At 41.7% G+C, this 15,014-nt stretch overlaps 1 long non-coding RNA gene across 1 annotated transcript; it reads right to left on the minus strand.

Moving 5' to 3' along the window:
- Window positions 1-411: 411 nt before the first annotated feature.
- Window positions 412-14,805, minus strand: LOC140704231 (uncharacterized). The gene is made up of 4 exons (XR_013541145.1): window positions 5,852-14,805; window positions 3,492-5,621; window positions 2,970-3,058; window positions 412-990 (listed from the first exon to the last, which is right to left on the minus strand). It is a non-coding gene; the product is annotated as an uncharacterized LOC140704231 (long non-coding RNA).
- Between the last annotated feature and the right edge of the window lie 209 nt (window positions 14,806-15,014).

A 15,014-nucleotide genomic window follows, 5' to 3' on the forward strand; every position in this document is an offset into this window, starting at 1 on the left:
GGTTCCCAACAGAAATGGGCATGAATTGCACCTCAGCAGCTCTGTACAGTTCAGCTGCGCAACTGTTCCTTGGGTATCCCAGCTTCCTTTGCTCCACCTCCTCTGGTGGGTGCCCACTCCGAGAAGGTGGAGCATGGAAAGCCAGGATGCCTGCAGAACAGATGGGCAGCCAAACCACCAAATTCATGCCCATCTCCATTTCCCAACTTTCGGCAACCCAGGTGTTCGGTGACTGCAATTCCCAAACAGCTTCACCATATTTCTTCTGGGAACTGCAGTCCAAGAAAACCTGAACTATCCAAAGTTGGGAGCCACTGTATTAAACTAAGAAAAAGGCAAATGCAAACAAAGAAAATAAAACATCTAATAAACATTAAACATTTTTTAAAAAATCTCCCTGATCTTGTTGGAAAGAGTTGGAATATTGATATATTTGTAGGTTTAATTTGCTGAAAACTGCAAAATATTCTTCAAACGGAAGGGAAACACGCAAGCATCAAAGCAATACTAGCCACAAAAGGCCATTCAGTTATTCTGTGAATCAAATGTGATGTTTCCTTTATGAATTAGGGTATTTCTTGCTTATCTGGAAAAATGCAGTTAGGCAAACCACACATCAAGAACAAGCATTTCAGGTTCAAAGAATCTGCAGATGAACTTGCCTTGTGGGTTATTCTTGTTCCGCTACCAGAGTCCGAGTACAAAAATAATTCATTTGGAAACCAAATCTTGGGTAGTGAAGATTTCCAGAGAGAATGTTATCTACAGTACATATCTGAATCGACTGCAAGCTGTAATTGGAAACGAGCCACCTGCTACCAACGGCATTCTATAAATAAGCAGGTTTTTATCTTTAATCAAAAGAATAGTATACTTGTTCTCTTTAATTCATTAGAATGTTGACCATCTCACACAGGGGAAACTGTACTGGAAGAACTGGAAGGTTTCAGGTATTTGTGGGCTTTCTGAAAGGACCTGTAGGTGAAAGAACTGGAAAATGAAAGAGAGGTCACCTGAAAGATCTCGAAATGAAAGGAAACCAATCCCTATCGCATACACCCCTATGTACAAGATAAGTGCAATGTGGAAAGCACCACTTGTCCGTTTCAGATAAACACATCAAGTACAATGCCAACTAGAGAAGCATAAGCTTTATTCGCAGCTCTCTTGTGCTGAACTGGAATCATAATGTTTTACTTACATGGAGATACCGTATTTTTCCGTGTATACAACTCCCCAACGTATACAACGCACCCCTAATTTTGTCCCTTGCTGGAAGTGGAGGAGCAGTCAATAGGCAGCCATGAGGGGCGGCCCAGTGAAGCTGCTCCTCCGCCTCTGTCTCCTGCTGCTGCTGCCTCCGCCATCTGATTGCCCCCTCCAGTGCAACTTGCCGGGGCTCGCCTATAGCTCACGTTGTGTCACGTTCCCGGGGGTAACAACAGCCAAAGTCCGATAAACCAGTTCAAGGTCAGGAATACCAAGAATGCAAAGCCGATAACCATTTACCAAGCCAACTCACAGAACGTAGTCCAAGGTCAGAGTCCAGAGCCAAACACACAACGTAGTCCAGGGTCAGAGTCCAGAGTCAGGAACACGGTTCAAGGTTGTAGGAGCGTGGATGCTAGCCAGAGGTTTTGACTTGTTGCTTCCACAGAAATTCTAGCTGACTAGGAGCTGTTTTTATAGCAAAACAGCCCCTTGAGCTGCTGGAAACCTTTCCATCCTGTCAATACTCAGGGCTAGTTGAACGGATGTTTCTGTGGACAGCCTTCGAGCGATCCTGTGACCTTTTTGCCATAAGTCTTCCCCGAAGCCTGGCCTGAAGCTTGTCTGCTGAGGAAGGAGAATCTGGAGGCAATTCAGGTGTTTCTGATTGCTCAGCACTCTCCTCAGCCTGAGTTAACCCTTCTGGTTCCAGGTCTTCAGCTGCACTCATGACACGTTGCCACCTTGTCCCCTGCCCGAAGGGAGCCCGTGAGTGGCGCTGGAGGAGGCGATCCAGTGGTAGTGGCAGCAGTCAATGGGCAGCAGCGAGAGGCGGCCGAGCACAGCTCCTCCTTTGCCTCTGCCTCCACCTCCTTCCGTGTATAAAACCACCCTCAATTTTTCCTCTAATGATTTTAGGAAAAAGTGTAGATTTATACACGGAATAATGCGGTAATCCCTTTGTGGCAACAACCATCTACGTAGGGTCAGCATCACTGGACAACTGTTAAGGCCCAATTGTTAAGGCTCAGGGTCTGTTGCTAATCTTTGGAATCCCCTTCTTCTGCTGCTGTTTTTGCTTGTTTGCTCACCTGCCCTATTTGGGAAGGTGAACAGTAATAAATACAAGGAGAAGAATCAGCAGCTTCCTCTTCTCTTGTCCTTGTTGGGGTGCTGATTGTATCTGGACCAGTGGAAAGGAACCTCTGTTCCCCCAGGCTTAGTCCAGCCCACAGAACTTTCCCATCAAGGCCACAGAGTATCCCAGGGAAGCCCCCCACCACCACCTCTTTCCACTAAAAAGCACAGATTAGGGAAACTTGCCTTAGCATATTTCTTGCGATCCTGATAGAGTTGGTGAGAGGTAGGCAAGATTTTGCTTTTACAGTATCTTTGATCAGATTAAGGGGGAATCCCGCTGTTATCTCCACTCACAGACTGACATTTTTGTAGCAGCTTTCTGCACAGGCAGTTTGCTAAAACACAAAACTATTGGCAAAGCTATATGCATGCTGACCAAAGGAGTGAATAAGTTCACTTATAGATATCAAGAGAAAGTACCCTCATTCCTTCTGAACACAGCAATGGGATGTGTATCCCAGGGAGATGTACATTTCTGAGAATGTTTTTGTGCATTTCTGTAAAATGCACAACCTGAAAAAATTATTAACTGCCACTTTGTTATATAGATTATTAAAACTAATAGCACTGGATGAGATAGGAGTGTTTTTTACAATGCAGAAACTGTTACCCATCCTCACCCATTTGGCTTCTTGTTCTTCTGCTGAAAGCAACATCTTTTGAGATGTTGAGACAACATCCTCTGTCTGTCTGCTGGCTTTCTCTCCACCTGAAACCCAAGACAACTTACATTGTTATTATGAACAACAGTATTAAAATATAGTGACTGAGATCCTTGTTGCTTAGTGTAATACGGAACATTATAGTAGCCCCTTTGAATCAGTGAGGATTTTGGTAAGCCAACTCCTCCATAAATTTCATTGATTCAAATGGGCCTACTCTAGCTGTGATTTACTTTGTGTAGTAAATTGCAACTAGAGTAGATGCATTTGAATCAATGGAACTCAAAGAGGGCTTGACTCACCAAATTCCTACTGCCTTAACGGATCTAATGCACTTGGTAATAGGATTTAATCTAATAGATTACAAACATTAAAATAGAATTTAAACCATTATAGTATTAATATACAGTTAAAATTTAGAACACCTTAACATCTCTGCTTCACTCATAACACTTGACTTGGGGGCAGGGAACAACATACCAGACAGAATCCAGTGGTCTGAAGTCATCAATTGTTGAAGGCCTGCCTAAAGAAAAGGTCTTTGTCGGTCAACAGAAGGAGTTGGGGGCAGGGGAAGGGGAATACAGCTTTTCATGGAAGGCCCTAGATCAGTGGTCCCCAACCTTGGGCCTCCAGATGTTCTTGAACTTCAACTCCCAGAAATCCTGGCCAGCAGAGGTGGTGGCGAAGGCTTGTGGGAGTTGTAGTTCAATAACATCTGAAGGCCCAACATTGAGGATCACTGCCCTAGATCACTGCTTCTTAACCCTGGGTTACTCAGGAGTTTTGGACTGCAACTCCCAGAAGCCTTCACCACCAACTGTGCTGGCTGGGGTTTCTGGGAGTTGCAGTTCAAAAACATCCGAGTAACAAAGATTAAGAACCACTGCCCTAGATCACTACCACATAGGCCTCACCATTTGGTGAGATGGTGAGAAGGGTGTTTCCAGCAGATTTAAAGCCTCGGAAGGCTTGAATGGGAACCTTGAGATGCTACCTCAAATAGTTTCTCACCAGTGATGAAATTTCTCCACATCTCTCGAAATTGCTCCAAATCAGATATTTAATATTAGAAGATAAATGCCAGTAGCATGTCTTATCTAAATCTCTAGGCATCACTGAAAACATTACTGGATTTCAACAATTAGATCAGATTCAAGATTGTGCAGAATATTTCTTCTGCGCTGTCATTTGGAACGGGCAGTCTGCTTAGCTCTCATTCTGCTAAATGTTCTGTTCCTGAAATATTTGTTACAATAAATCCTGCTTTTTAAAGAAGGGAATTATTTACTTAAGCAATTCCCATGAATGCTGGTGGGAGGTAATACAGTATACATAAATGAATGTCAATTTACCTTCCTGCTTATCAGCAAACAAAGACTGAACACCAGTTCAGAGTAGACTGTGTATCACAATAGTTATCAAATGAGAGCCATTTTTGTGTGACCAAACCTATACAGACCATTGGCCCCCAGATTGGAGGGGTCCCCCCGATTATATGAAGAAATTCCAAGGGTAGCATGAGGCTGAGAATTTTTAAAAACAAAATTTATCAGTGGTTGTTGTGGGTTTTTCGGGCTCTTTGGCCATGTTCTGAAGTTTGATCTTCCTAAAGTTTTGCCAGTCTCTGTGGCCGGCATCTTCAGAGGACAGCAAGGTGCCGGCCACAGAGACTGCCGAAACATTAGGAAGAACAAACTTCAGAACACGGCCAAAGAGCCCGAAAAACCCACAACAACCATTAGATCCCAGCCATGAAAGCCTTTGTGAATACAATTTTTATCAGCTTAAACAATTTTATGTTCATAAACTTTACACCATGAAATTACTCTATGATAATTTTCCTAGATTTTTTTTCCATTACAAGAAAATTGAACTGGATAATGGCAAGGGACAGGTGACCAGTGTGGTATAATAAAAATAGTAATCTTAGAACTGCAGAGCTGCAAGAAATCCTATGGATCGAGTCCAGCCCCTGTCAATGATGTACAGTGGAGAATCACACCCCCAACCTCTGGCTCCACAGTCAAATACCTAAAGTACTGAGCTACCCAACAGTTAGCAGACAGAGTGATGAACTAGGACTCTGGAGAACTGGGTTCAAATCCCTGCAAAGCCATGGAAACTCACGAGGTGCGACTGATAAAACTACTCCAATACCATCTAAACCTTATTAAGACTGCAATAAATTTGATGCAGTTTGATGGCACTTAACACAGAAAGTTGAGATAACAAGTCAGAGAGTCTCTCAGAAGTTGAAAGAGCATTGTGGTGCCCCCAAAGTTTGGCTGTTCTTACACCTACTTTTTCTTAGAGGATAGTAAAGGCTAGGAAGTTGCCTGCTAGATTTCGGGGCACAACCTGAAGTCTCAGGAAATTGCTGTGCTTTGTCCAGTTTCCAGGCAGGGAGAACAATCTCAGCATAAACAGCATTGGAGGAAGAGAAAGTTTTTATGTGATGTGCTTCCTTCTTTGCTTGTGTCTGCTCTTCCTCTGCAACACCATCTTCTTCTGCCACTAGAATGACCCCCCCCCTCGTCTTCTGAAACTGAACTGACACAGGGTCCCCATGCCTTGCATGGCCCATTGTAATGTCATGCCATTGGCTCTCTGTGAAGAAATAATTTCCTTTGATGACAGCCAGACATTTAGTAAGGAAGGAATCTTGCAACAGATACCTGTTTTTCATTTAAAGAGAAATTAGCAACCAAAGATAGGGTAAAAACTATTTTAAATAAATTAAATAAAATCAATAATTTGAAATGGAGCATTTTGGGGGAGCAGCAATTCAATCTTAGAGAAGAAACAGATGTTACAAAAACAAAATAATGCACAACTACCTGATGGAAATGTGTCAGTTGCTGTTGTTGCTAAAATGGAAGGGCAGAAATTAGAAAAAAGTTTCTTGCTTGGAAACTTCACTTGCAGATTGATCTATAGGGTCATATGTGACAATTCGGCTTCTCTACCACATCCTGCTTTTAACAAACACTTTGGTTCAGATGCAGAACCACATGCATTTCAGAAGAATGCACTGCAACCAGCTCATTGCCATCTTCCCAGCCAAACACAGAACAATCGCCTAATGCTAAAATATAACCGAATGTAAGCTGACTAAGTTTGGATATGCAGGCTGACTGTCTGTTAATGGACTGGCTCTTAAATGACAAAGTGAACCTGATAAGCAGCTGAACTTGCAAGATGGGATGTGGTCCAGCTGGCGGTTGCTTGGGAAGGTGATGGGCACCTGTGATGAGTTTGGCTGAGCTGGATCGAAGTGCCTTTGCTGATGATCAGAGAACAGTTCTGGGACATATCCAAAGCACTGGCGTTAAGAGAGGACAGGTGAGGGCCAGATGAATTCACTAAAGCCAAGTTTGGAAAAATCACTTCTTTTTTACTGCTGCTTCCTAATGCTCCTGCTTGAACAGCTTAGTTGAATGCACTTACTAATACCTCTGTGCGAAACACAGTCCTCCTGCTTGATATCTGGGCAGGGGTAGGGATGGGGCTGGCCTGCATTGCCACATCACTGCCACACATTTGACCCTCCATGCTTTCAGGCTTAATAGGGCTCTGGAGCTCCCCAGATTGTGGAAGATTAGTATAGAAGAGAGTCAGAATACTCAGTATGGTGTAGTGGACAGAGTGGGAGACTAGGACTCAGAAGACCTGGGTTTGAATCCCCACTCAGCCATGGAAGTTCACAGAGGGCGTGGAACTTGTAAAACCACTCCTTGAATATTTCGCTTACCTTAGGGTCACTATAACTCAGTTCCAACTTGATGGCACATAGCAACAAAATATAGAGAAGAGATTGCATAATTATTTAGTTCTACTGCGTTCATTATGGGATATTGTCTTGATTTACATTGTTGTTGTGTGCTGTCAGGTTGCCTCTGACTTATAGTGATCCTGTGAATGAGGGACCTCCAGGATGTCCTGTCTTTAACAACTCTGCTCAGCTCTGCCAAAATAAAGGCTATGGCTCCCTTTAGGGAGCCAACGCCAACCCATCTCATATTTTCTCTTTTCCTGTGGTCTTCAACTCTTCCTAACATTATTGCCTTCTCCAGTGAATCTTGTCTTCTCAGTTTTGACTTGTAGGGCTCCCCTTTTTTGTGTCTGCCCAGGAAAAAAAGCCCATAGAATTCACCAGGAATTGCTCCCATCTAAGTATGCATAGGACTACAGCCTTAGTAATTTATATCCCAGTAAGACAGGCACAATGACCTTGGGTGGGTATCTTCAGCACTGTAGCACTATAAACTTTTCAGTCAAGGTTGGGTCAACTCAGCAGGTAACCTTTTCATGCAATTGACAACATGCAAATGGTGGTGTGTTTCTACTTGTTTGGTTTATATAGAACAGGAAGTTCTACAATGTTTGAATGCCAAATTCCAGTCCAAAGGTGAATGCTGGGATTTTATCAAGCAAATTACAGCAAGGCAAGGCCAAGGATCAATGCTCTTAATATAGGAAGCAACAAATTGATTCAAATTATAACCTCAGCTGCTTCTAATGCTTTCATTTTCTCCTCACATTGAGAATTATTGTCCTGTTCCTCAGTGTTATTTCTGAAAGGAAATTCTGTTATAATAGTTTAGCAAGAATGATACATATAGAATCCTAGTGATTTACAAGAAATGTGAAAATTATAGGGATGTCCACCACCATCTCACATGGTTTCTCATTTATGGAAAATCAAAGAATAGGCATGGACTTAAATATATTACTGCAAGAGGACTTTCCTCTCTTATTCTCCTATAACCATGCCCATGATCTGAAAACATCCCCTGGAGTGCTTCCCAGTAATCCAGAATAGATTTGAAGGCTCTGGTTCTGTTGATGGAGGCTGGTGTGTCAAGAAAATGGTATCATAGGATTTGCGTGTTCCTACTGGTTGAACTTGCTGGCTGAAATCCTGTTTATATAACTATGGCCATATAAGGCTGATGAGGTCATCAGTAAGGGCAAATTTTCAAAAACTGAACATTTCCTACTTCTGTCCTGAGGCTCCCACTGCTCCCATGTGAAGGATACTACAGTAGACACAGGACAAGGGGAAGATGGAAGGAAGTCTTTAATCACTGAAAATCGCCACTGGTCAGATGAAAGCATTTTTTAATTTTGAGAAAATACACCTTTTTCAAAACCATAAGAATATTTTTTAGCACTTCTGGTTTTGTTGTTTTAATTTTTCTGCATTGTAAATGTTTGTCCACATGTGTCCCCCCTTCTCCAGAAGATCCCTAGAGTTAGAAAATAAGCTGTCATATCTTTCAATGTGCCCAGTCCTTCCTGAAGAAAATTTGGTGCCTGCAGGAATGAATTTTACTGTGAGGCAGTGCATCATATACCGGTACCTTAAACCCTCTTAGGGTGATTCATGGTCATAATAATCTGGGCCTGTTAAGTTATTTTAGCAGCAATTATTTTAACACATACCTTTCCTCTTCTTTGTGATAGTAATAATAACATAAGACCAAAATAAATGACTACAAATATGTGGCCTTTTAATGAAACAAGCAAAATCTGTTCCTATATATAGCCACCTCACTTCTCCTAATTGACTTGCTCTATTAGGAATTCCTTGTTTTATGAGTAGTTTACACCTGTACTTCAGACTGCCCTTAGATTACTTAGAGAAGAATACAAATGCCCCCATAGGCACACCTATTTTACATATTTGAAGTTCATATTAGACCTCTTCAGTCATTATCTCTATGTATGCAGTAAATGAGGGAGAGCACCATCCACCATCATTTCTACTGCCCTCTTATGTGTGGTAAGCAATGCCTTGAGTCATTCTTTGCTATCTGTGGAGACTCTCTGCCTGGGTTGAACCCCTGATTTTCCACTGGCTCTTTTTCAGGCACAGGAACTGAAAAACACTTGCTTTTCCATTTCTGATTGAAAAGCAAGTGGCAAACTGGAAAAAAAATATGTAGCAACGGTAGGGGCTTTCCATTATAATTGAATTTGCTGTGCCCTGCCATGAAAAAAACATAGTGGCTTTCCCACAGTGCTGACTAGGCAGCCTATAGGACAGCCATGAGACAGACTGCTGAACCAGAACAAAAATCTTCATTATTTGTATCCTCCCTCGGAGGAAAATTATTGCTTTATTACAGCAACAAATCAGTGGACCAATCTCTCCCCCAGGGCTAAGTTTAGAAATATTCTCATATTTATCTCAAGTGGAGTGGGATGGTAAGGGAAAGAGCCTAGGTGTTAGGGTTGTCTGAAAATTAAAGATGGTTCAATTGATTGATTCCAATGTTTACTTTTTAAAAACCCACATTATCACATTAAAATGCATCTGCATACTTTGCTAGCTCCCTCCCACCTCTCTCTTTATAGGGGTGGGTATCTGGAGGGTGCAGTGGCCACTTGAATGCACTTTCAACCTCTTGTCAAGCGTCAGCCTTCGTTAGGCTGAAAAATAGCTGTTTTAAAAACATTTTGTTGTTGTTTAGTTGTTTAGTCGTGTCCGACTCTTCTTGACCCCATGGACCAGAGCAAGCCAGGCCCTCCTGTCTTCCACTACCTCCCTGAGTTGGGTCAAAGTCATGTTGGTAGCTTCAATGACACTGTCCTCTGTCCATTTCATCCTATGTTGTCCCCTCTCCTCTTGCCCTCACACTGTCCCAACATCAGGGTCTTTTCCAGGGAGTCTTCTCTTCTCATGAGATGGCCAAAGTATTGGAGCCTCAGCTTCAGGATCTGTCCTTCCAGTGATTACTCAGGGTTGATTTCTTTTTAAAAACATACAGAAGTGTCATTGTGGTCATTTTTTGTTTGTAAAACATTATATATCTGGCCTTAAAAGAAGGAGGGCTAAACTCCGCCCCCTCCCCCCCTCCGGAAATGGCCAAGGATATCTCTTGAAGTTTTGCTGGAGCATGGCTGGCCTTTTTCACATTGAATGATTTTTCATGATGGGTAGCAAGAATCTGTGTCTGGGTATGGTCCACTAACACTCAAATGAGGAGGAAAATGGCCTCCACATCCTACAGAGCTGGCCACTCCTGTGTGGTACATACATAGGTAATAATAATTGCGCACCAACAAAACAGGTTAATTTATGGTGACCCTTCCCACGGTTTTCTAGATGAAGAGTTTTCAGGAGTGGTTTACCATTCCCTTCTTCTGGGAGTACCCGAGGACTATGCAGCTTGCCCAAGGCCACACAGGCTGGTTCTTCTGCCAGGAGGCACGGTTTGGGAATCAAACTCCCAATCTCTGACTCCCCAACCTAAACCACTGAGTTCTGCAGCCAATGAGATACACAGACATATATTTTTAATACCAAAGTTAAGCAATCCCAGGTTACCAAATATTAGCTATCACTTGTCAGATGGAAAGACAGGTTTCAAAATGGCAGCCGTTATTTGAGTGGGAGGTGCACTGGGGCTGTCAAAGAACCATTACAGATGGTCTAGTGATCTCCTCATTGTAAAACTAATAATCCATACATGAAAAGTCATTTTTCAATTTTTGGACATAATCAAGGATGACAAAGGCGTTTAGACGAGAAAACCTCCCTAGTTTTAGTTTGAAGCTGAATTTGGTTAAACAAGCACTTCTTACTGGCTTTCAATTGGCAGATTTTACTCTCGTTATTTATTTTATATTGTGCTCGTTATTTATTTTATATTGTGCTTTCTATCTTACTGATTGATTTTTTAAAATGGCTCATTCTGTTTCTCTTTTAATTTTTATTATAGCCTATGTAGTCTTGGGCAAACTGCGCAGGCCAAGGATGCCCCTAGAAGAAGGGAATGGTAATCCATCCTATGTATTCTTTATGTAGAAAACCCTGGAAAGAGTTGCCATACGTTGAAATTGACTTGACTGCACATTATTTTATAGCTCTTTGAAACTTTTCAGATTTTTTTTTTTTTTTTTTTTTTTGCTGAGGAGTGATATAAACAAACAGTGGTGATTATGATAATTTCTACAAGCCCTTTTACTTCAGTGTCTTTAAATATGCTTTGCCTTATGTTGGATTGTGGCTGGTGTTGTTTTGTAGAAGTACATAAATGTGTTACAGAGTTGAACTACAGATCAAAGTATCTGGAGTAGCCACATTACATGATATTTACAGATACCTGAAATTTCAATGTTCTTGCCACTTCACAAAGGTTGTGCAACTCTGTCCAGGATGGTACTTCCCCTTTCTGGGATGAGCGTACAAAAGACATAGCAATCAAACGCTTTAAATATGTTTCTGTTTCTAAAAATATATGCTAGTTGACCTCAGGTGTATGTAAATATTTTATTGCACATTAGAAAGTCTATTAAAATAGTTTCCTCTTTGGAGAAAATACCAATAGATATCTAGACAGTTTATCATGAGCTGTGATGTCTCCTTCTATGTAACGTGTACCTATCCGCATATTAGAATCGAGGGTGGTGCCTTTTTAATGCAAAGTAAAGCAGCAACAACAACAAAAGCGTGCTGCTTATATACCACCCCTTAGTGCTTAAGGCTTGTCCAAGGCCACACAGGCTGGTTCTTCTGCCAGGAGGCACAGAATAGGGACGTGGTGGAGTAGGAAAGCCGCTTTGCGAACTGCCGATCAGCTGTTTAAATAGCTGTCTTGCGAAGCTTAGGTCCCGAAAACAACCGTTTTGCAAGTGCGAGGGAGCTGTCAAAATCGTCGTCTAGTGAAAATTGGTTTGCGAAGCAGGGACCAAACATTGTCCAGCGAAATTCCCCCATAGGAATCACTGTTTTGCGAATCGCTATAGCGATAGCAAAAAGCCAATGTCTAGTGAAAAAACTGTCATGCAGGGTAACTGTCTAGTGAGGCACCACTGTACATGGGGCTATTTGTTTTCTTAGATATCTATTGATGAACTTTTCAAATACAATTTCATGAAATGAATCTCTTCTTAGTCACAGTTATATAACAGGCAACAGGACCAATTATGACAACAACAAGGCGCTATAATGTTTGCACCCAAGACCACAGCAACAGCACCAATACAGAAGTTGCTTGCAGAATTGCAAAGGTCAAGTGTCCTTTTGAATTTGAATTTGAATCACCTCCATATGCAGCGTCTTACAACCCGAAACCAAGCTGGCAAGGGCGTTAGCAATCTAAATGGCAACAGCAGCTCTGGCCTCTTCAGCTCTCCTGATTTTTCCAATTAAAATCTCTTACTCACAACCCTGCTTATTTTAGTCCTATCCCAATGGGCTGAAGCAATATTTCATAGCTTGTGTTGTTGTGAGCTGTTGTAATGCACGGCTAGATATGTCATAGGCAGTTAGCACACTGATGATTACCAGTGTGGTGCAGTAGTGGGTAGAGTAATGGACTGGGACTCAGGAGACATGGGTTTGAATTCCCAGTTTGCTGTGGAAACTCATAGAGGGGACTGAAAATGGTAAAACTGCTCTTTGAATATCTTACTTTACCCTGAAAGTCCTACTAGGGTCTTTGTAAGTGGTCCTGCCCTGATGGCACATAATACACACAGCACAACTTAACTTTATAAAAGATATCCTCCTGCTAGCAAAAAACCCAGGAAGAACTGGTTTATTGAGATAGATCAGCACAGGTAACCTGCATTTTTGGACTCTCCTTGTGGGCTTGGCTACTTCAAAATGTATCACTACACTACTGTGGACAAACAGATGGGTATCTTACTATTCCCCCCACCGCCTTGTGAGCCTGGAGACTAGATCCCTGACATTGTCCAAATTCAAGCAAATGTATTTCCATTTTCAGATCCACTGTTTCCCCGAGCCTTTCATGCAGGACTTACTGGAGCATCGTCTGAAACCATATCTGGTGGTTAAGCTGCAGCTTTTTGTTGATTCCAAATGAGAAGATATTGGCTTGAAGTGGTGAGATAGAGAAACGTGTGTTTTTGGATATCACCTGATGCAGTCCAAGAATCTCAGATGAGCAACTTCAATTTTTCCTGCTTCAGACTTAAGACTTCAGGTTTCTTTCCAGTTGTGTCTCATGGCCATCACTGCCTTGGTTTCAGGCAAAATATACAGACTTTTTCTTAAGATTTGCACTCTCTTCTGTTGTGTCATCTGAAATTAGGCTGATAGTAAAGCTGTTGTAACAAAGGAATCATTAGTTCATTATCACCCATTACAGACCACAGAATGACCACTGTATTCTTGACCAGCTGAAGCAGTTCATCCTGTCACGCCTGGCTAGCCAGTTTGGACTGGTTTTATGACTTATCGAAATGCATCTGTAACCACAGTGGGGAAATTCGGACAGCACATTGTGGTCCATTCAATGTCATTGTGGGTCTTCTCCTAACATCACGTCTTGCTGCACTTTTTCTCATTTTGCTTCCAAGCTGATCTCCACTTGTTTCCGTTTGAGCTGCACCACTGGAAATGCAAATGCAGATGCAAAGGGGAAATCTGATTGGAAGAGAACATGAAGAAAGACACCCATCATGACAATGATTGGTCACAAATAAAATACTCTCACTGCTATTTTGTAAAGGCTCTGTTCCTTTCTAACCACGCCAAGATTTTGCAGCATGGAAAGGCACCATTTCCTCATGTGATAAGGTGTGCGTCATTAAGGCAGAGAAACATCTAATGCCATGGCCAGCTACCAGCATGGTCAAATGCTTGCCTAGTTTCTTCTATTAGCACTTTGTGTGGAGCATAACAAACTATATTGTGCAAAACAACCTAAGTGAAAAAGCCTTATTTAAACCTGCTCATTGACTTTTTGATCATTTTAAGTGATCCCGGAGCTAATCTTGGAGGATTTAGGTCTAACAACATCCATGCCTTTTCCAATTCAAAGACAGAATGTTTTCATCACAATGGAACCAAGAGCCACAGGTGACGCAGAATGGAACGGTGCAGCTTTGACTTGCATTAATGTAAGGACAGGAATGAATAATTCAGACATAAAAAAGATATAGAGATGATTTTCATCTCCTGTCATTGAAACCATGGTATGCAACAGGACTGCAACATCTGAATGTTCTGACTGAAGCCAAAATGTGTCTTATTCTATTTACTTATACAGATCCTTCCTGGTTTTGAATACAAACAAACATCCGGGTAGAGGAGACTACAGATGGACTGCATGTAAACTTTCAAAATATAGCGAATGCTCTCAGCAAATAGAACAAGTCCTCATTATATCACCCGTCAGTCTGGATCTCTCTGATGCTCTAATGACTCTTGAAATGTTTGACCTTATATTCTATGCCAACAGGAAGATTAAGAAGAGCTGTTCCTAAATTCCCACAAGTCAGTCTTTCCTAACCTGATGTCCTGCAGATGTTTTAGGCTACCCTTGCAGATTTATTTATTTATTATTTATTTATTGAAATGAAAATATTTATGTGCTGCCTTTCTCCAAAAGAACATAAGGCAGCTTAAAGTATTAACAAAGTCCGAAGCTATAATTATAAATCATTACAATACTTTAAAAGAATTAAACAAATAACATATTAAAGCTTATAAATAGGTGCAATATTATTCCTGATCATTAGCCACACTGGGTAAGTCATACTACAAAACATCTGGAGGGTACCAGGACTGGGACACCCTGTGATAGGTGAGCCATTATGTTTAGTGTGAATAAAGTGAGAAATTGGGAGAACATGGATCGGGGAACCTTTCTGGAAAATGCAAGCTTTTCTCAGCCCCTGTTGACTTGAGGTGAATGGCTGGCTGAGAGAAAGGAGGGGGCAGGGTTTGCCTGCAAAAGAATGGAAGAACCACTTGTGATTTATCTTTTGGGCAAAGACTTCAAGGCCAAGCTGGCTTGTTCCTTGGTACTATGCTAACTGGGAAATGACTTCAGCTGTGGGGAAGGGAGGGAAGCAGAAACTGTTCCTGTCTTCGTGAACATTCAAGGGAACTTGAGTCCTGATTGGCATACCATCTAAAAAGGTCTAAAAGCTTATGAATAAGATATGAAAAGAAGTTCTGAAGTTACTTAGTTACGTATCTCTGAGAAGATGGCTTAGTTATCTCTGAAGAAACACTAT

Source organism: Pogona vitticeps, chromosome 2 (genome assembly GCF_051106095.1).
Source record: "Pogona vitticeps strain Pit_001003342236 chromosome 2, PviZW2.1, whole genome shotgun sequence".
In the NCBI taxonomy this organism is placed as follows: Eukaryota; Metazoa; Chordata; class Lepidosauria; order Squamata; family Agamidae; genus Pogona; species Pogona vitticeps.